This window comes from Taudactylus pleione, unplaced genomic scaffold (genome assembly GCF_031769625.1).
Source record: "Taudactylus pleione unplaced genomic scaffold, aTauple2 ptg000114l, whole genome shotgun sequence".
Lineage (NCBI taxonomy): Eukaryota > Metazoa > Chordata > Amphibia > Anura > Myobatrachidae > Taudactylus > Taudactylus pleione.
The window spans coordinates 1,777,544-1,799,868 of NW_028284516.1; the positions used below are offsets into that span (position 1 = coordinate 1,777,544).

General features: G+C 42.2%; 1 pseudogene; it reads left to right on the forward strand.

Annotated features, from left to right (window-relative positions):
• Positions 1–9,885: 9,885 nt before the first annotated feature.
• LOC148524908 (5S ribosomal RNA) lies at positions 9,886–10,004 on the forward strand (annotated as a pseudogene).
• The last annotated feature ends 12,321 nt before the right edge of the window (positions 10,005–22,325 follow it).

A 22,325-nucleotide genomic window follows, 5' to 3' on the forward strand; every position in this document is an offset into this window, starting at 1 on the left:
TCTTATTCACCACGGTCACAGTCCAATACATTATAAAGAGAAAATAGAACCTGGGGAACAATAAAACTTTATTTGGGGGGACCCAGGGAATATTCAGTGGGAGAGTATTGTTATTTCTCTATTGTTGTCACTAATTTTGTGAGTAGTCTCTGCCAGGCAGAGTCTGTGTAAATATTCCAAAAGGCCCATTCTTTAGTTATGATAAATAGATTCAGTGATATAGTGTTGGAGTTTGTCCCAAAAGGATTCCAATCTAGGGCAGTACCATAAGCCATAAACAATGAAATATGTTTGTACCAGGAGCGGCACCCATAAGGTGCTTTAGTTTAGGTGTGTAATATGCTCTATGGAGTATTTTAAGATGCATATCAGCATAAGCAGTGCTCGAAGTGTGCCGGTATGCAATGGTATGACATACCGGCACTTCTTTAAAGCACTGAATTTTTTTTTTTATTCTTTCAGAGCAGGCGGAGGCATCACTTTAGCATTGGCTTCTCAGACAGCCAATCAGCATCCGGTAGTGGGAGGCTGCTGATTGGCCACCCAACATGCTGCAAGAGGAGCCGAGCTGAGACGAGCAGGAGGAACCGAGGGGCAGAGCGATGCTGTCGCTGTGCTACATGCTCTGCCTAAGCTGCTCCTGGTGCCTAGGAGAAGGGAGAGAGGAGGCAGAGTTTGTGACGTGCGGCTCTGTGCTGAAGCTGCTTAACACCTGGCAAAACTTTTGACAGCCAGATGTTATGCCAGGTGTTCAGCAGCTTCAGCACAGAGCCGCAAGCCATGGCCAGTCTCTCAGTACCCAGACTCTGGCTCAGAGTCTGCTACTTGGCTGTCATTCAGTTTGACAGCACACAGTGGTCCTCATTCAGACCCGGCCGCAAGCGCTGAGCGCTCGCAACCGGGTCGATGTTTATGCCACCCTCATTCAGAGCGAGCGCTGAACATTCCCCAGGACTTTACCCAGGATGCCATCCGGACCCGCCGCCTTCCTGGGGTCTACAGCATGCAGACATTGACGAACAGCCGGCTCATGCAACACCAAGGGCGACTCCCCTACCCTTTGATCCAATACTGGAACATCAACGTTACTACAACCGTCAATTCGAGAATAAAACTCATTTAAATCCTCTGCTAAATAACTATCCCCACTCCCAATCTCTAATGCCTTAGCTTTATAGTCAGTGAGCCTCTGCAGACATTGCCACAAGCTCCTGGGGTCACCACTCAGGTTAATATTTTCTTCTATTTTAGCCGCATAGGCCACTTTAGCCCGGTTAGTACCCCTACGTTGATCTGTCCTAGCGGCACAATACCCAACCTTATCCCCAGCCCTAAAATACCTATCTCGTGCCCTTAAAAGGGAACAGACTTCTCCGTTTAACCAAGGTTTTTCATTTGCAAACACCTTAAAACTCTTTTTAATCGTTACACTCGCCACACAGCAACTTATGTAGCCTATAACTATAGGGGTCAGTAGATCCAGATCAACTGAACCATTTACCGTAGATTCCTCTAAAAAAAGATCCCAGTTCGTCCATTCTAAATTATCCCTCAGGTGCTCAATAGCCATATCAGGCCACACATGAACACTTTTTCTAGCCGGTCTAGCACGCCTTACAATAGGAACATACATACAGACCAAAAAACTGACGCATGATCAGATTTCCCTATATGGGCACAAACGACAGTCTCATATCCAAGTTTAAAGTTCGTATAAACCTGGTCCAGGATATTTCCTCCACGGAATATATATGCAAACAAAAAGTATGGTGGTCACTCGCATCAGCTTAATGACATTGCACAGGCGCTTGTAAAGGGCGGGGTTTACACTGAACTACAGAAAAAAAGGGATTTTCCCTCCAGCACACAGCTGCAATATCAACAAAAATACTTGAATCCTACTTAGTAATAGAAATTCAGAAGTATTGGTTACATACATTTGCAAATATATGACTAAGCGCCGAGCCAACGTCAAGGCTCCTCTATACCAGCGTACCTAACATTATGGGCTTCACGTCCGAGGCGCAGGGAACCCCAAAAGAATCCAGCCAAGAACCATCCCCAGGGCATCACATGAAAAAGTAAAAAAAAGGTGATATTGAAGTGTAAAGTATAGATGTGTAAAGATAAATCAATAAGTGTTAATATAATGAGAAAGAGTTAAAATTACATAAATAATAGACAAACAATTAGAACGGTGATGAAAAAATATCTATATGAATTAAGTGGTGATGCCCTGAAAAAGGGCATCACCACTTAATGCACATAGATATTTTTTCATCACCTTTCTATTTGTTTGTCTATTATTTATGTAATTTCATGTAATTTTAACTCTTTCTCATTATATTAACACTTATTGATTTATCTTTACACATCTATACTTTACACTTCACTATCACCTTTTTTCCTGTTTTCGTGTGATGCCCTGGGGATGGTCCTTGGCTGGATTCTTTTGGGGTTCCCTGCACCTCGGACGTGAACCCCATAATGTTAGGTACGCCGGTATAGAGGAGCATTGACGTTGGCTCGGCGCTTATTCATATATTTGCAAATGTATGTAACTAATACCTCTGAATTTCTATTATTATGTAGGATTCAAGTATTTTTGTTGATATTGCTGCAGTATGCTGGGGGGGAAATCCCTTTTTTCCTGTAGTTCAGTGTAAACCCCACCCTTTACAAGCACCTTTGCAATGTCATTAAACTGATGTGAGCGACCACCATACTTTTTGTTTGCAGTACTGTGAGGCATGAAGGGAGCCAGCATTAGGAGGATGTGCTGGTCCATATAGTTGGAGGTTTCTGGGGTACCTCCTAGGTGAGTCAGCTCTCGGCTAATACATGTGCTGTTATTATGCAGTACATTAATTTGTAATTATATGACCCAGAGTGGGTGCTACTATTAGGTAGCAACAATTATTTTGGGGTGAGCGTTTGGGCGTGGGGCCCCCGGAGTTGCTCTGGCTGGTCCTTTTTCAGGGCATCACCACTTAATTCACAGATATTTTTTCATCACCTTTCCATTTGTTTGTCTATTATTTATGTCATTTTAACTCTTTCTCATTATATTAACACTTATTGATTTATCTTTACACATCTATACTTATTACTGCTGCAGGGTGCTGGAGGGAATATACATTTTATATATATATATATATATATATATATATATACACATACACACTACTGTGTATGATATTGCCCTCACAGAGCCCTGATCTCAACATCATTGAGTCTGTCTGGGATTGCATAAAGAGAAAGAAGGATGTGAGCAAGCCTACATCCACAGAAGATCTGTGGTTAGTTCTCCAAGATGTTTGGAACAACCTCCCTGCCGAGCTCCTTCAAAAACTGTGTGCGTGTACCTAGAAAAATTGATGCTCTTATGAAGGAAAGGGTGGTCACAGCAAATATTGATTTGATTTAGAGTGGTCTTCTGTTCATTAAAATGTGTGTGTATATACAGTCAGGTCCATAAATATTGGGACATTGACAGAATTTTAAAATTTTGTCCTCTACTCACCACCACAATGGCTTTGAAATTAAACAAACAAGATGTGCTTTAACTGCAGACTTTAAGATTTAATTTGAGGGTAATTACATCCAAATCAGGTGAACGGTGTAGGAATTACAATGGTTTCTATATGTGCCTCCCACTTTTTAAGGGGCCAAAAGTAATGGGACAAACTAAACAATCCTAAATCTAACTTTCACTTTTTAATACTTTGTTGCAAATCCTTTGCAGGCAACAATTACAGCCTGAAGTCTGGAACGCATAGACATCACCAGACGCTGGGTTTCATCCCTGGTGATCCTCTGCCAGGCCTCTACTGCAAATGTCTTCAGTTCCTGCTTGTTCCCTTCAGTTTTGTCTTCATCAAGTGAAATGCATGCTCAATCGGATTCAGGTCAGGGGATTGACTTGGCCATTGCATAACATTCCACTTTTTAGCCTTAAAAAACTCTTTGGTTGCTTTTGCAGTATGCTTCGGGTCATTGTCCATCTGCACTGTGAAGCACCATCCACTGAGTTCTGAAGCATTTGACTGAATATGAGCATATAATATTGCCCGAAACACTTCAGAATTCATTCTGCTGCTTTTGTCAGCAGTCACATCATCAATGAATACAAGGGAACCAGTTCCATTGGCAGCTATACATGCCCACGCCATGACACTACCACCACCATGCTTCACTGATGAGGTGGTATGTTTTGGATCATGAGCAGTTCCTTTCCTTCTCTTCCCATCACTCTGGTACAAGTTGATCTTTGTCTCATCTGTCAATAGGATGTTGTTCCAGAACTGTAATGGCTTTTTTAGATGTTATTTGGCAAACTCTAATCTGGTCTTCCTGTTTTTGTGGCTCACCAATGGTTTGCATCTTGTGGTGAACCCTCTATATTCACTCTTGTGAAGTCTTCTCTTGATTGTTGACTTTGACACATATACATCTACCTCCTGGAGAGTGTTCTTGATTTGGCCAACTGTTGTGAAGGGGTTTTTCTTCACCAGGGAAATAATTCTTCTGTCATCCACCACAGTTGTTTTCCATGGTATTCCGGGTCTTTTGGTGTTGCTGAGCTCTCCGGTGCGTTCTTTCTTTTTAAGAATGTTCCAAACAGTTGATTTGGCCACACCTAATGTTTTTGCTATCTCTCTGATGGGTTTGTTTTGATTTTTCAGCCTAATGATGACTTGCTTCACTGATAGTGACAGCTCTTTGGATCTCATATTGAGAGTTGACAGCAACTGATTCCAAATGCAAATGTCACACCTAGAATCAACTCCAGACCTTTTACCTGCTTAATTGATAATGAAATAACGAGGGAATAGCCCACACCTGTCCATGAAATAGCTTTTGAGTTGATAGTCCCATTACTTTTGGCCCCTTAAAAAGTGGGAGGCACATATTGAAACTGTTGTAATTACTACACCGTTCACCAGATTTGGATGTAATTACCCTCAAATTAAATCTGAAAGTCTGCAGTTAAAGCACATCTTGTTTGTTTCATTTCAAAGCCATTGTGGTGGTGAATAGAGACCAAAATCTGAAAATTCTGTCAATGTCCCAATATTTATGGACCTGACTGTATATATATAAAGGAAATGATGATAACTGCGCAATGTCCACCTGTGTCCCATTAGAATTCTCACAGTCCTATTGGTCCACAAATGACCACTTCCAACAGTGCTGCTTCTTTAAAAGAGGCTTCACCCAGCCTACAATGTAACAATGCTCTAGGAATAAAATAAAGAGCGCACAATGTAAAGTGTGATCAAACTTTATAAAACAATGTGTAATGTTACATACATTAGAGTTAAAATGTTCTGCATAACCAGCCTGCAATCCACCAATAACCAGGGACCCGTCACATAAGTATTTAAAAATTCTTCCACGGACTCCTCTGGTATTAATCTTTCTAATGAGGGCTGCATACTGTGTAGGTTAGCCTGTGATTTGTCTATTCTATGTTTGTGGTTTCTATATCTGCAGTGATGAATTTGCAATATACGGTAAAGAAAAATATACAGTATTTTTAGTTTTACTAACCAAAATATTAATGGAATATTGGGGTGGATATTGCGGTGTATATATAGATTCATTTTTGGGGTTTTGGCATAATGGGAATATGAATTACATTTATAGTAGTTAGAATAAAATGGGATTAAAATTATTTTAATTGTATGGAATTATTACATCTAATTAATTTACCCAAAAATCCCTCTGTTGGGTGGTTGTTTTTTTAACACTATATATTTTAAAATGATGTTCTGTATTGAAACTTACCTGTTTATATGTTTTGTATAAGACTATAATGCCTGCTAACAGCCGTCTAATGAATTAACCAGATGATCCTAACCATGCAATATATGGATAATGAGCATTAGTATAAAGGACTGTCAGGACAGTGGCAGATCCAGGAGCGATGCCCCCCCCCACCCTCCCAGCACAGTCCATTCTTCCTCTTACGCCGGACTGAACCAGCTGACTGAAGCAACCTCTGTTGCTGAGGAGCCATGTAAGCGTGCCCTAGCGCAGGGTGTGTGTCAGTGATGAACTGACACACACCCTGAGAGGGAGAAATTACAGCTGGCTTTCCGCACCCTGCTGCTGCTGGCCGGACTGATTGTACGCTGTTATCCCTGCACAGTGGTGGAGCAGGGAGCCGCTACTGTCCCCGAACAAAGGGAGAGGGAGCAGGGAGATGACCACTTTTGCCCCCGAACAGAGGGAGGGTGGGGGGGAGCAGGAAGATGACCTCTTTTGTCCCCTGACGGAAGTGAACAGGGAGATGGCTGCTTCTGCCTCCAAACAGACGGAGCGTGAGCATGGAGATGGCCGCTTCTGCCACCGGACAGAGGGAGGGAGGGGGAGCAGGGAAATGGCAGCTTCTGCCCCCGGGCAAAGGGAGGGGGAAGGGGGGAGCAGAGAGCTGTCTGCTGGTACTAAAACTTTGTGTATTAACACATAGTGAAAACATATATAAATTATAGTAATTAATAATTTAATAGCCCTCCGTAAAAGAACAGTCTAGATCCACCCCTGTGTCAGGGCGGCACTAAGAAACACCCACTGACAAAGTCCATAGTGACGAAACGGTATTGTATGGAGATGTAGAGTCCGGAGCTCTGAGCAGTAGTCCTTTACACAGCATGCGCCCTCATTAGAAAGATTAATACCGGAGGAGTCCGTGGAAGACAGCAGCTTTTTTATTGAACTACTTATGTGACGGGTTATTGGTGGAGTGGCGGATTGCAGGCTGGTTATGCAGACCATTTGTAACTTTAATGTATGCAACAGATTACACGTTCTTTTATAAAGTTAGATTACACTTTACATTGTGCGCTCATCATCTTATTCCTAATATATAACTCATCAAGAACCCTACTTTTGGTCTTGACAATCCAGACATCAATGCTCATTGGAGCTAATTAAATTAATTATAGAAGAGAAAAAGGCAGCACTCTCCAATTTGGAGAAAGAAATAATGAAAATGGAACCACAGATGGAAGAGTTTAAAGAGAAAGAGGATTTTAAAGAAAACGAAAAAGTTTTACTGAAAAAAATTGAAAAAGTAGAGGAGTCAGTCATGAAGAGCAAAGAAAAGAAGTTCATCAGAGATAAGAAGGACTATGAGTTTAATAAAGTCAAGAACTGGAGTAGGTTCCAGAAGCAAGAAAGGACTGTTAACAGATATGAACCAGGAGAAGGATCCAGTTGGAGAACAGGCAATATGAGAAAAACCAGTTACAGAAGAAATAGGGATCTCAATACACAATATGCTCCCATTGAATCTAAATCCAAGAATAGGTTCTCCGCACTACAACGCTTGGACTCCCAACAGTGACAACGAACTTTTTTTTATCACTAGCCCACAATCACACCAGCAAAAATAAAACATTGTTCAGGGAAACTACAAGAACAGCCTCCCCCCTGAAAAGAAGATACAGAGAAGAGGAAAACGGGGGGCAGGAGGAGGAGGAAGAAACCTAAAAAGGAGAAACCATCAATAGATCCCAAAACTAAAGGCATCTTTAACAGATCCCGGCATACATTAAACAACTCTGAGATAACACTATTAAGTAGAGGATTGAATTTTGCACCGACAAGAAACATGAACAAATTCGACACGTTTATTGATTTAAACAAATTTGTGAGGAATCTCACACTGAAACGACATTCTTTAAAGGGAATCAGCACCTCTCAAGAACTATAGTGCCTCGATTTCAAAATCTGGTTTGAAGGGCAAATCTGTATACTACCCATTAGAATCAAAAGGGAACCATTTGAACGTTTTTTATGAAATGGTGAAAAAAGATCTTTGCAGCCAGGAGGCAAATCATACAACTATTAAGAAACAAAATCTCAGTAATAGAGAGAAAGAAGCCCTTAAGAACCTGAGAGACAATCAGGAAATAGTTCTAAAACCGGCTGATAAAGGGGGGGGGGTTTGGTTATCATGGACCGTACATACTACCTTAAAGAAGCAATGAGACTTCTTGATGATGTAAATTCTTACGAGAAACTAGAAAAGGAAGAATACATAGAAGAATTGAGAACTATCTTACTGTATGGTCTACAAAGGAATATTATAACCAAGGAAGAATTTAAATTTTTAATGAAATCAAACCCCACAACCCCGATTTTTTATTTCTTACCCAAGATCCATAAATGCATGACGGAACCTCCTGGGAGGCCCATTATAGCGGGAATCGAATCACTTACCTCCAACCTCTCTAAATATGTTGATATCTTTCTCCAGAAATATGTTACAAAATTGGAATCTTATTTGAAAGACACTACTAGTGTCCTACAATACATGGAAGGCTTTGAATGGAGACAGACTTGTAATTGGATAACCATCGATGTCCAATCTTTATATACGTGTATTGAGCGTTCTAAAGGTATCAACGCAGCAAGGATTTTTTTAGAGATTGAAGTTCCACATAAGGAATATTTATGCGATCTTATGTCTTTTATTCTTACCCATAATTATTTTACATTTTTAAATCAATTTTATCGTCAGACATGTGGAACGGCGATGGGGACTACCTTTGCCCCAAATTTTGCGAATTTGTTCATGGGATGTTGGGAGAAAAATTATGTGTACAACAATAACCCTTTTAAAGATAACATTATTTTTTACAAGCGGTATATCGATGATATTTTAATTATTTGGGAAGGATCAGAAGGAAATTTTAACAATTTTTTACTACATATTTTAAATAATAATATGAATCTTAAATTTACATCCAATTTTAATGACACAAGTATTGAGTTTTTAGACTTGGTTTTAATCGCCACAGAGGATAAGATTTGTACTAAGAATTTTATAAAAGGAGTGGATGCTAATAGTTACCTGCATTTTAAAAGTTGCCCATTAGATAAATGGAAGAACAACATTCCATACTCCCAATTTTACAGGATCAAACGCAACTGCAGCGATGTTACAAGCTGTAATGAACAACTGGAAGTGTATGCCAACAGATTTAGAGAGAAAGAATATCCTGAGTCAACAATAGTGACAGCAATGCAGAAAACTCAACAACTAGAAAGAAGCACACTACTCCAATATAGAACTGAGAAACCACAGAGAAATGAAACAGTACCATTTATAACTACATACAGTGGTCATGAGAAACAAATCAAGAAATCCCTCAATAAATTTGGAATATCCTTCTGATGGACCCAATTCTCAATAAGATTTTACCTCCCAGACCTCAAATTGTTTACAGAAAATCAAGGAATCTGAAAGACATATTAGCACCAAGTATGCTAAGGGATAAGGATAAACTAACCATGAATACTCTGCAATGTAAGGGAAGCTATAAGTGCGGCCGTTGCAACATTTGCAAATACCTCCACCCCTAAAGAATATACTATAAAGAATTTCATGAATTGCAACTCGATATCAGTAATTTATCTGTTAGAATGTACATGCGGATTTAAATACGTAGGCAAGACCAAAAGACCCCTAAAAATGAGGATTCAGGAGCACATCCGGAATATTAAAAACCGAGTAGAGGGACATGCAGTCTCCAAACATTTTTTAACAGAACATAATTCTAATGCTGAGGAGATTACTTTTAAAGCCATTGAACATGTGACGTTAGGAGAGAGAGGAGGAGACCTGGGCAATCTACTATCAAGAAGAGAAATGTTCTGGTTGTTTGAATTGGACACACTGGCACCAAAAGGCTTCAATGAGTACTACGAAATTGCTCCCTTTTTATGATACATTCAATTCCCATCTACTATTATACCTCCCTATTGTCGGGATGGGCCTGACCAGTACCTTTAGGGATGAACTTATTGGGAAGATCAAGTATATTAGGAACAATTTGGCACTATTTACCCACCCCCCCTTTTTATGCAGATTATATTTGCAGCCATACCATCATGTATGAGCCCAATCTCATCTGATCTTGGAAGCAAAGCCTGATTGGGCCAGGTCAGTACTGAGAAGGGCAACCTCTTAGGAATACCTGGTGCTGCAAATATATGCGGAACCTGCAATGAACACAAGATGGCAGGGCCTAAAAGGGAATTTTGAATGTACCTACATCTGTGGGAGACACATATACAACTATACCAATTTATACAAGCTCCAATCCTGGATTCGGGAGCTTAGTATTATTGGGCCTGGTCAGTACTAAGATTGGTGACATCATAGGAATTCTAGGTGTTGTATTGACCCTGCATTGGTTCTACATGTCAAGAAAAAGAAGAACCCGAGAATAAGGAAAATTAAAGAAAACTAGTAGCATCATCGAAGAAATTATTTTGAACCTATGGACTTAATTATTAATCATGAACTATGGCTATCATTCAGAACATTATATATCTCTCTTTATCAGATACGAACTTGTAGCAATAGACCCAATTTTATATATACATAAACACCCTCTCATTTCACATGTTATTTTTTGCTCTAATATGCATTAGCATGCAAACTGTTTTATATACATTCTTCATGTTTTTGTTAAAGCAATCAAAATGAGCCATTTATTATATTCTACACTTTTGATACCAACTCTAATGTTAATTTTCTATTTTAGAAAAAACTGGAGATTTTTCCAATTTTATATTGCGTTAGAAAGATGGGCGGAAGCTATTCCCACCATGTACAACAGAAGGGCGGAAATGATGTACTGAAAAATATTGCGGTCACATGCATTGTCACATGCATAGTCAGGGCGGAACTGATGCCTAGCCGAAGATGTCAGCGGCCATGATCGGAGGTCTAGGAGGAGGCAGGCGTCAATGTAATGCGATGCGGAGGAGACGTGAATCGTCACGGAACACGTGCCTACCAACGGAGATGACGTGGACGCAAGGATGCTGCGCACCTTTGACAGACAGGTTCTCTCACCATTGATGTGTCGCGCCAAAGTAAGGGCGGAAGTAAGGATAGTAAGGGCAATGGTTTGCCGCAACGATAGAACACTCAATAACATCTCGTTATTGATGCACTCCTAAAGTTACTACTGGAACATGCTTATTAGGAACTGATGAACCAATATAAATATGAAATCTGTTGAGTACAGGGGTCCTAAACCACACAGGATGTGACGCGGACTCTTGACCTTTTGAACCCGTAGTGGGCTATAAAAAGCGAACCTTTACATCTACACACCATCCCCTTGATGAAGTCATAGACGAAACGCGTTGGGAGTGTTTGCTGCTACTTCATGCACTTTAGACTACTACTTCTCTTTCTCATTCAGATAAGCTGCTATTTTTTTAATTGACTACTATTTTTAAAGAACATTTTCTTCACTGTCTTTTTTACTGTTTTTTCATTATATTATGCATTTTAATTGTTCACAATAAATTGTTATTTTTATATATAATTATTCATTATATTGTTATTTATTGCACTAGCACTTTTTGTTCTCAACATATATTCAGTACTTGCATAATAAGGATGGCACTATTATTTTGAATAAGTATTGATTTTTGCTTAAAAACCTCATCTAATCTTTTTATGCTGATGCAATAATATGTGGCATTCACTGGATACAAATTATTTATATGTATGAGTATCTTATTACACTGCAGTCACGTTTATTTTCTAATAGCAAACTGGTCGCTCTACTGTCAATTTACACTTTGTCCATATATATATATATATATATATATATATATACACACACCTGAGGGCTGATTGAAAAGTAATGAGACTGCCTCTGTTTTTGTGTCCCATAGGTAGATGTGGTAACACTATGCTGGTTATTGTGAAGCTCATACATCGATGTGTCTGAACCTGCGGTTGGACTGTCATAGTCTTTGTTTGGTCACAGCGAGTGGAAGATTTTTATACGTTTTATCATGGCGGAAGACGTGTCTGTGAGATTACGTCAGAGATATGTGCTTAAACTTTGTGTTTAACATGAAAAAGCGGAAATGAAACTCATTAAATGTTAGGGCAGAGGTGGCCAACCCGCAGCTCTCGAGCCGCATGAGGCAATTTTGAGCTTCTAATGCAGCTCTTGGCTCGCGGCTTGGCAGACCCCCATTATTACTGAGAATACTGGTCTCTGAAGTCATCAGAGACTAAAGAAGCCTCTGATCCCTTCAGAGGCCAGTGTTCCCAGTAATGCAGTGTGCGGGTGATGTCATGACGTTACCCGCGATGTGAGGAGCCCGCCCGTCTGCTGGATCCAGTTAGATCCAGGAGGCAGAAGCAGCAGCAAGGACTCGGGAGCCCTGACGGCGTGGAGCGGTGTCAGCATGAAGGTAAGTTTCTTCTGGGTAGGGAAGGGGAGCTAGTGCTGGGGGTACTTCCTTAGGGGGCACAACTACAGGGATATTGCAGTAGGGGCACAGCTAGAGGGGGCATTGCTTAATGGGCACAGCTACAAGGGACAATGCAGCAGGGGCACAACTACTGGGGGGCATTACATAAAGGGCACAGCTCAAAGGGGGCATTGCATAAAGGCCACAAGCCCACAACTAATGGGGGCATTGCTTAATGGGCACAACTACAAGGGGCATTGCAGAAGGGGCACAACTACTGGGGGCATTGCATAATGGGCACAGCTACAGGGGTATTACTTAAGGGCCACAACTACTGGGGTAATTGCTTAATGGGCACAGCTACAGGGGGCATTGCATAAGGGCCACAACTAATGGAATGGGGACATTGCTTAATGGTCACAGCTACAGGGGGCATTGCAGAAGGGGCACAACTACAGAGGGCAATGCATAATGGCCACAACTACTGGGGGCATTGCTTAATGGGCACAACTACATGGGGCATTGCAGAAGGGGCACAACTACAGGGGGCATTGCTTAATGGGCACAACTACAGGAGGGCACTGCATATGGGGAACAACTACAGGGGGCACAGCATAATGGGCACTGGCATTATCAATGTATTTTTATGTGGTTCTGGATTTCAATATATATTTTATGTGGATCTGGGTTGTTTCTGTGTATTTATGTGAACGTGGCTATTTCAGTGTTTTCTGTATTGCTCTGGCTTTTTCTTTCACTTCAACAATGAAAAATGTATATTGGGAAGATTATGTAAAATGTGTATTTTCAATGTCCTGGGCTCGCCCCCAGCATGACTAAAACGGGGGTGTGACACAAGGTTATGCTCCTGCAAAAGTCATACCAAAGGCGTGAGCACAAAAATGGGCATGGCCTTGTGACAGCTAGGCCATGCCCTATATTTGCCCGGGTACCTGCTATCGGCTGTTTCGCTTGACTACATATATTTTTGGGTGCTTTGCCTCCGACTGGTTGGCCACCCCTGTGTTAGGGGAAGCATACGGTGGAGAAACAATTAGCCGTGCTGCAGTATTTCGCGGGTGGAAGCACTTCAAAGCGGGTAATAAGTGAGTGACTGATGAAGTGCATTCTGGGAGACCATCCACCGCGGTTACAGATGATATCATTGCTAAAGCTGCGGGGATGTTGCAAAATGACAGGTTAACTTTACACAAACTTTCGGCTTCACTTGGCATTTCATTCGAACGGATTCAGCATATTGTGACAAAGGAACTGAGAATACATCACCTGTGTGCCAGGTGGGTACCCAGAATCTCACAGAAGAGCAGATGCGTTGACAAGTTGAATCGTGCAAGAACACCGTTCTAATGTCGGAGAGGATAACCGATTTTCTGACATGGATTGTGAAGTGTGACAAATTGTGGATTCGTCGTTATGATCTGGAATCCAAACAACAGTCCAGTGTATGGAAACACGCAAATTCACCTCCGCCAAAAAAATTCTGCGTGATTCCTTCGGCGCGTAAAGTCATGCTTCTGCTGTTCTTTAATGAACACTGATCCTACAGCACTGGGTTCCCAGTGGACAATAGTGACTACTATGCAAACATCCTGAAAACTAGAGATGTGCGCCGACTCCTGTGTTTTGGATCTGGATCTCCCCTGGTTTTTTAATCTGGATTGGTTTTGCCAAAACATCACCTCCGTGTTTTGGATATGGATTTTTTCTTAAAAAATAAAAAAAACAGCTAAAATCACATATAATTGGATTTTTTTTTGTTCCTACAGTATTAATAACCTCAATAACATTTATTTCCACTTGTTTCCAGTCAATTTTGACTCACAATATTGAATTTTTTTCATCTAGTTAAAGGGCCAAAAGGGTGCATCCAGCTTGCTGGCTCAAAACTGATTGATATAATTATTAATAGAGTTGAGGACTGTGCAAAGATGATGGTTAGGATACCCTTGAGGATTGAAGAATTGATAGTTGGTGCAGCTCCAGGCTGTAAAATTGATAATAAATTAATTCAAAAACAATTCATTGGGTGCAGCCCCTGGCTGTAAAATTGATATATTAATTAAAAAAACAATTCATTGGGTGCAGCCCCTGGCTGAATAATTTATAAAAAGAAATTAATTGGTGCAGCCCCTGGCTGTTACATTTACAATATATTAATTAAAAACAATACAATTGGTGCAGCCCCTGGCTGTAAAATTGATAATAAATTATTTTTTTTTTAAATTCATTGGGTGCAGCCCCTGGCTGAATAATTAATAAAAGCAATTCATTGGTACAGCCCCTGGCTGTTAAAGTGATAATAAATTAATTAAAAAACAATTCATTGGTACAGCCCCTGGCTGTAAAATTGATAAATTAATTTAAAAATAAATCATTGGTTCCTAAACCAACGATAACATTAATTTAAAATGTCAGGCAGCAATGCCCCAACCAGCACATAATGGAAAGGAAAAATGTGCAAGATGGAATAGTCCTTGGGCCCTCCCACCCACCCTTATGTTGTATACGAAACAGGGCAGTTTAACAAACCAATCATTTCAGCGACAAGGACTGCCATTTCCGGCTGAAATATTTGGTTTATTTGGACCCCCATAAAACAACCTGCCAATGTGCAGTTGACATGAAAATTAAAATCATCCCATAAACAAACTGGCTTTACATTACAAGTTGTCGTCGTCCTCGTCATCCCCATCAGTGTGAACATCCTCTTCTTCACACAATATTAATTCATCCCTGCTGGAATCCACCATAGGCGCCTCTGTAGTTTTTTTATGTAATTGTTGGTAGAGGTCTTCCTCGTGGAATTTGTAATTCATTTTAATGAACATGATCTTTTCCACATTTTGAGGAAGTAACCTCCTACACCGATCACTGACAAGGTTGCCAGCTGCACTGAAAACTCTTTCAGAGTACACACTGGAGGGTGGGCAACTTAAGTAATGCAAAGCCAGTTTGTGTATGGGACTGCAAATTGCCTCTTTTTCCTGCCAGTACTGAAAGGGACTGTCTGACATGCCTATTAGGATGTTATCTCTGAAATAGTCCTCCACCATTCTGTGAATGGAGACCGCATCACACATAGTCGCAGTAGAAGACATTTCACTAGTAGGCAGTTCTCTCAGGCCCAACCAGATGTCATTTTTTGGTGAACGATCGGTATGACTAGCAGGCATTCTGTAAGGAAAATGTATTTTTTTTCCTGGCAGCTGCAGAAACTGAAGGAGGAGATGAGGGCGTTTCAAGTGCGGCTGCAGATGGCAAATTTTTTACCAACGGCTCTTTGAATAGTTTTAGATTTCGGTCTGTTGGAAAAAAACTCACAAGGTAGGACTTAAACCTAGGATCCAGAATGGTCGCCAAAATATATTTTTCAGATTTCAATAGATTGACGACTATTAGATCCTGGTGAAGTGAATCAAGGGCTTGATCCACCAGTCCGACATACTTTGCGCAATCGCTCCGTTTCAGCTCCTCCTTCAGCTTCTCCAGCTGTTTTTGCAAAAGTCTGATGAGGGGAATGATCTGACTCAATCTGGCAGTGTCTGAACTAACTTCACGTGTGGCAAGTTCAAAGGGTTTGAGAACCTTGCACAACATGGAAATTCTCCACTGCGCTTGAGTAAGGTGCATTCCCCCTCTACGGCCTATGTCATAGGCCGTTGTATAGCCCTGGATGGCCTTTTGCTGTTCCTCCATAAGCTGAAGCATATAGAGGGTAGAATTCCACCGAGTTACTACCTCTTGCTTCAGCTGATGGCAGTGCAAATTTAAGAGTACCTGCTGGTCATGCAATCTTCGACAAGCGTTTGCCGAATGTCTAAAATGTCTGGATATTTTACGGGCCACTGAGAGTAATTTTTTTTTTAAAATGTTGCACCACCAAATTAATTGTGTTATCAAAACATGGGACGTGTTGGAATCACCCACATGTAATGCTCTCACAATATTGGTGGCAGTGTCCGAAATCACAAATCCCGAGGAGAGTCCAAGTGGGGTAAGCCATTTAGCAATGATTTCCCTGAGCTTTTCTAAGAGGTTCTCAGTGGTATGCCTCTTAGTGAAACCAGTTATACAAAGAGTAGCCTGCCTCTGTATCAGCTGTCATTTGGTAGATGTTGCTGTTGTAGGCAATACACCTACCCAGTGGGCTGTCACAGTCATGTAATTCTTAGTTTGCCCTATCCCACTTGTCCACATATCAGTGGTCAAGTGGACAGTGGGTACAACGGCATTTTTGAGGACATTAATAAGGTTTTTTTTTAATGTCCTTGTACAGACTTGGAATTGCTGTTCTAGCAAAGTGGAATCTAGAAGGGATCTGGTAGCGAGGACACAGGACCTCAATTAACTGTTGAAAACCCACTGCAGTAATGGCGGATACTGGACACACATCTAATACCAGCATAGCTGTTATGGCGTCAGTAATCTACTGTGCAACTGGGTGATTGCTGTCATACTTGTTTGCCCTTGCAAACAATTGTTTGACAGTTAATTGTTTTTTGGAGGATATGCTACAAGTAGTCTTTCTCCTGGCCCCCTTCTGGGATGAAGATCCACTCACAGCAACAGCAGCAGGCGTAGTCATCAAGGATCCTTCTGAGGAATCACAGATAGGAGTCAATCATGCTTCGAATACCAACACTGGATGCCGCAAGACTACTCCCGATGATGAATGAGGATCTTGATGATATAGGTGTTGGAGATCAAAGGCAATTGGATCTCACAGAGAGGGAGCAGGTAGGTGACACTGGACTTGTTACATTTTGGAACTTGGCGACATACACTTTGATATTTGATGAATGCGCTCCAAGTGACGTAAAAAGGAGGAGGTTCCTAGGTGGTTTAGGTCCCTTCCTCTACTCACTCTTGCTTGGCAACGGTCACATGTGGCTTGACAACTGTTGTCCGGATCGGGGTGGAAATAATTCCACACGTGAGAAGTGAATTTTTTTGTCTTTTGTCCCGGCATGACAACAATGGGCTTTGGCTTTTTCAATCCATGGTCAACAGCTGTTGCCTTACTTACCCAAAGGACATTCTCGGCATCAACATCCTCATCACCAACATCTTTATCATCAACATCCTCATCATCCTTAGCACCTTCAACTACCAAAATATCCTCCATGTGCAATTCCACAGAAGCATCCTCAATGACTACATCTGCAAGATGTTGACTGCCCTTCCCCACATTTACAGAGGGCACACAAATGTTGGAACTTGGAGGATCCTCCAGTACACTAGTATTTAGGTCTGGCTCACACATGGCAACCGCGGACACACTTGCACTCTCCTCTGGGATTTGTGATTTCAATTTCTCAGGGCACACAGTTGTTTTTTTCAGAAGAGCTATCAGAATCAGAACCAGCAGTCTTCATAAAGAAAGGCCAAGGCCTTATCCGTTCATTGCCACTTTGTGTAGTGAATGGCATATTGCCAATTTTTTGTTTATCTAAAGGCAAATTTCCTTTCATTTTTTTTTTCCTTAACTCCAGTAAAATTAGCTTTACCATATCGATGGCGTGACTTAAGCCCTGGGGCAACGGCCTTCATAGAGGACGAGGAAGTTGATGGCCTTGCACTGGCGGCAGCTACAACATGTGGTTCTTGGCCTTGCTCTCCTGTCATGTGACAGCCCTCCATATTTTCTGTGGCCTTGAAGCAGTGTCACAAGCACCAATAGTGTAGCCAAGGTGCGGTAACAAAATTCACACATGTGCAGTGGTGCGCACATGGAAAAAAATTTGACAAAAAAATGACAATTTTTTCTCAGCTCCAGAACTTGGGCTCAGAGCACAGATTGATGACGACTGGAGTCGGGCAGCACGAGGTTGCATTGCTGACTTGCTGTATCTTGTACGGTTAAGCCTAACATGCATATACCAGACAAATATATATTAGACATAAAAAGACACTTTATTTATTTTTTCAGGGCCAGAACTTGGGTTCGGAGCGCGATTGATGATGACTGGAGTCGGGCAGCACTAGGTTGCATCTTGCTGTATATTGTGTGGCTAAGTCTAACACGCACACACACAGAAAATAAATTGACAATATATAGAATTTTTTTGGAGGGGGTCCAGAACTTGGGCCCAGATGGACGCAGTAGACAGCACAGCACCAGCCCAGATGGATCAGCACCAGCCCAGATGGACGCAGCAGACAGCACAGCACCAGCCCAGATGGATAAGCAACAGCCCAGATGGACACAGCTGACAGCACAGCACCAGGCCAGAATGGATCAGCACCAGCCCAGAACACAGCAGACAGCACAGCACCTCTCCCCAGCTCTACACTACCCACCCTCCCTGTTCAGTCTCCACAGCCGGAGTAAAATGGCGCCTGCTGTGTCCCTTAAATATAGAGACAAAAGATTTAGTCTCTATAGTTTTGACTCGATTTGAGAGATCCGAATCAGGCGGGAAAACCCGAGCCGGCTTGGATCCGACTCGGATCTACAAAATTCAGATGGGTTCGGCGGAGATCCGAACCCGCTCATCTCTACTGAAAACCCATTTGGTGGAGCCATGAGGAAGAAAAGACCACATTTGCTGCAGAAACAGTGGTTTCTTCTTCAGGGTCCATAGGGATCCACAGGGATACCATGGGGACAATGTGGTTGGAGAGATCCAGGCACCAAACAGTTAAAGATTTCAGCTCCCAGGAAACCTCTGGTCCTCCTCCATATATACCCTGCCTCTAGCCACAGGCCTTCAGTTGTTCGTTTGGTGCAGAAGGATTAAGACGCACCTTTGTAACGGGACTGCTCAGGCAGTCCTAAGCTTTCATTTTATGTTTTATCTTATATGTTTTTGGGTTGGCAGTACTAAGCGTCTGAATTAAGACGCATGTACTGTGACTCCATCTACCTCTGCCAGGCCGCAACACCAGTAAAAGGGCTGGTGATTCTGGTGGGTCTCAGCTGAGCTTGCTAGCAGCGATGCTGGGACCCGGACTGCAACTGGGCGCACTGAGATGTCAAGTAAGGCAATTCCTCGGAAGGGAATCGCGTGTAGCAGTCCTTGCTTCTGGCGCCAGAGTCACACCGGAAGCCGCTGCAGTCAGGGCCCGGGAGCATCCGTATCCTCACTAGACCACCGGGGCCATATCGTCTGATGCCGGGGATCGACAGCAGATGCAATTCTCCCATGAGGCCAGTGGCAGCTCCTCCCCTGACCCAATCCCTACAAAGGGTTTTGCGCATCTGGGTTGCTCCGCCTACCGTCCATGTGTATATATGAGACGCTCACAGTCCACTATCAGTGCACTGCTGTAGCTGTTGGTCTCAGGAGGGTTTGGGTCAGTCGCCCTGTATACCGCTCCCTTGGTTAAGGTATATAGGCCCTGATTCAGACCCACTCGCGAGCGGCTGTCTGCTCGCAAGTGGGTCGATGTTCTGCACTGAGCATGCGCACGACGGAGGGAGCTCCGTCGTGCGCATGCGCCAGACGCGACGAGCGAAGGAAAGTGCTGTCGATGTTGATTGACAGCACGCCCCCTTTGGTGGGCGTGCCGGGGGCGTGCCTCCCTGACGGGGGCGTTCCCACGGGAACGCCTCCCGTCAGAAGCCGGCCCACTGACATCACTAGTGATGTCAGTGGGAGTGATTTTGGCTCTGATAGAGCCAAAATCACTCCGGAGCTTGCGGTTGAAAACCTCAACGGCAGGCTCCGGCTCGCAGTTTTGATGGTCGCGATGGTCAAGACCATCGCGGCCATCAAACTGCACGCTCGTATAGCCTGTGGGTGGTGACCCACAGCTATACGAGCGTCCAGGAGGACGCTCCATTTTCATGGAGGGCGGCCCTCATTCAGAGCGTGCGCTCTGCTCAGAGCGTACGGCTCTGAATGAGGGCCATAGTGCTCTATATCCTACCATTCCTGGTGTTTGTGTAGTTGATTTAGAGTTGATTGTAATTATATTACATGTACATTGTATGTGACTGTTTGCTAGCTGCTATTTTGACACTGTTTTTTTATTTCTGTCTGTCACTTATAACTAACACTGGTTTTTCTTCGATCGCTTTACATTCATTAAGTTTTTGTGAAAACGGTCACATAACATTGCGTTTATTGCCTTTATTTTGAACATGTCAATAGATAAAGGGAAACAGGAGGGGGAGCCCTCTGTGCTGGTTTCATGTAAATCATGTATACCCTGTTTGTCCCCTCAGGACGTAAAGGATGGTTTGTGTGCTGTCTGTTATACAGAGCCACCTCACCAGTCCAGTTTACCTGTCCCTGAACAAGAGCCATCTTGGGTATCCTCTTTGTCCCAGGTAATGAAGCAGTTTGTGGATCGTATGGCTGCTCCCACTATGCCTCCTTGGGTGGTGTGTCTACAGCATGCCATGTTTGCACCTCTTATGCATCCTTCCTGGATGGATGTTTATGGTCATTCTAATCAGAGTAGAAACCAGATGCACCATACTACCATTAATAATAATGCATAATATGCGAGGTTTTTGGCATAAAAGTTACGAGCTTACCCACCATCATCAAGGTAACCGCATCGGGTAAGTCCCTAACACTATGGGGGATCATGTTTGGGACACCCCCAAACCACCCCAGCCAAAACACCCCAGGGCATCACACAAAATAAAATAAAAAATATAGCAGTGTTAGGTAAGTGAAAGTGGCTTATAAGTGTTCAAAGTGTTAGAAAAAAGGAAAAATAAATGTGTGAAAATGTAACAAACAAAAGACAAACAAGTGATATAAAGTGTTAAAAGTGTAAAGTGGTGATGCCCCAAAGAAGTCCAGCCAGAGCAGTTCAAGGGGCCCCATGCCAAAAATTCACCCCATAACTGACTTGCTACATAGTACTAAATGCATGTAGGTCTTACCTGTGGCTTTTCTATACAGACTGTGCAGTCAGTAAATGATAGGTCCCTAATTACAAGCATCAGAGGCTGGTGGGCGGGCTGCTAGTCTAGATTGAAGGAGTCTTGGCCTTCATGTGTGTGTGTATATATATATGTACACACACACATAATATGTAAATATTATAGGGAAAGTGGGCCTTGACTACAGACCCTAGCCAGGGTTGTCTTAACAGCAGTATGGGCAAAGCAGTGCACTAGGACCCCTACCCACCCATTCACGGGAAAAAAATGTGAATGGTCAATAAAATGTAACCCTCCTGCATGCCCATCAGACCTCCGACACATGCAGAGAGACTGTCTGACTGGTCTGAAGCTGCAGATGAAGTGAAACTGGGACTGAGCTGAGTACTCATCAAGGGAGGGGTGTTGAAGTCAAATAATTGGTTATGATCGTTTGTAATTATTATCTGACGATCTAGTCGATTATGGGCTGATGAAGAGTAAAATCGGACACTACTCTGCGTCGGAAGCAAGCCGATGCGCACAACTGTATAGGTGTTAAGGTGCTACGATCTGTTACTTTATGGAATATTTTTGTGCTAATTGCACCATCTTTCAAATGGATATCCACATCTAGAAAATTAACATTGGATTGAATCGTGGAAAAAGTAAATTTAATAGTACAATTTTTATTGTTGTTAATGCTGTTTTGGGATTTGGGGAGTGCCAACTTTTGCGGAACATTATATTAATATATATATATTAATCCATGACACATATTCAGACACACATTAACAAATAAAATACATACAGCACGTTTGCATTATACATGACACATGCACGCAGCGCAGCGTTTGCGCTGTGTTCAGATGCACAACACACACTGATGAATTCCTGTAAATATCTCACTATTACTTATGCAAGCACATATAGAAAAGGTTCCCTAGCATTAAGAAAAGGTTTTGTTAGACAATCATCATTATGGTATAAAGTGTGCATATATGATATTTAAGGTATACAACATGGTAGACATGGCATGTTTGGTACTATACTGACACCCTCTTTAATTTCCAGATATTCTAATCTATCAGCGAGGGTGTCGCATCTTGCGTTCGATGGTTATGGATTATAGGAAATTATTGGTTAGAATGTATACTCTGTATGTAGTACTTAAACCAGTTAAAGACAATGTAATCTCAAGACATTGTTGGAGAATTGGGACATACCCCTAGTGACAACA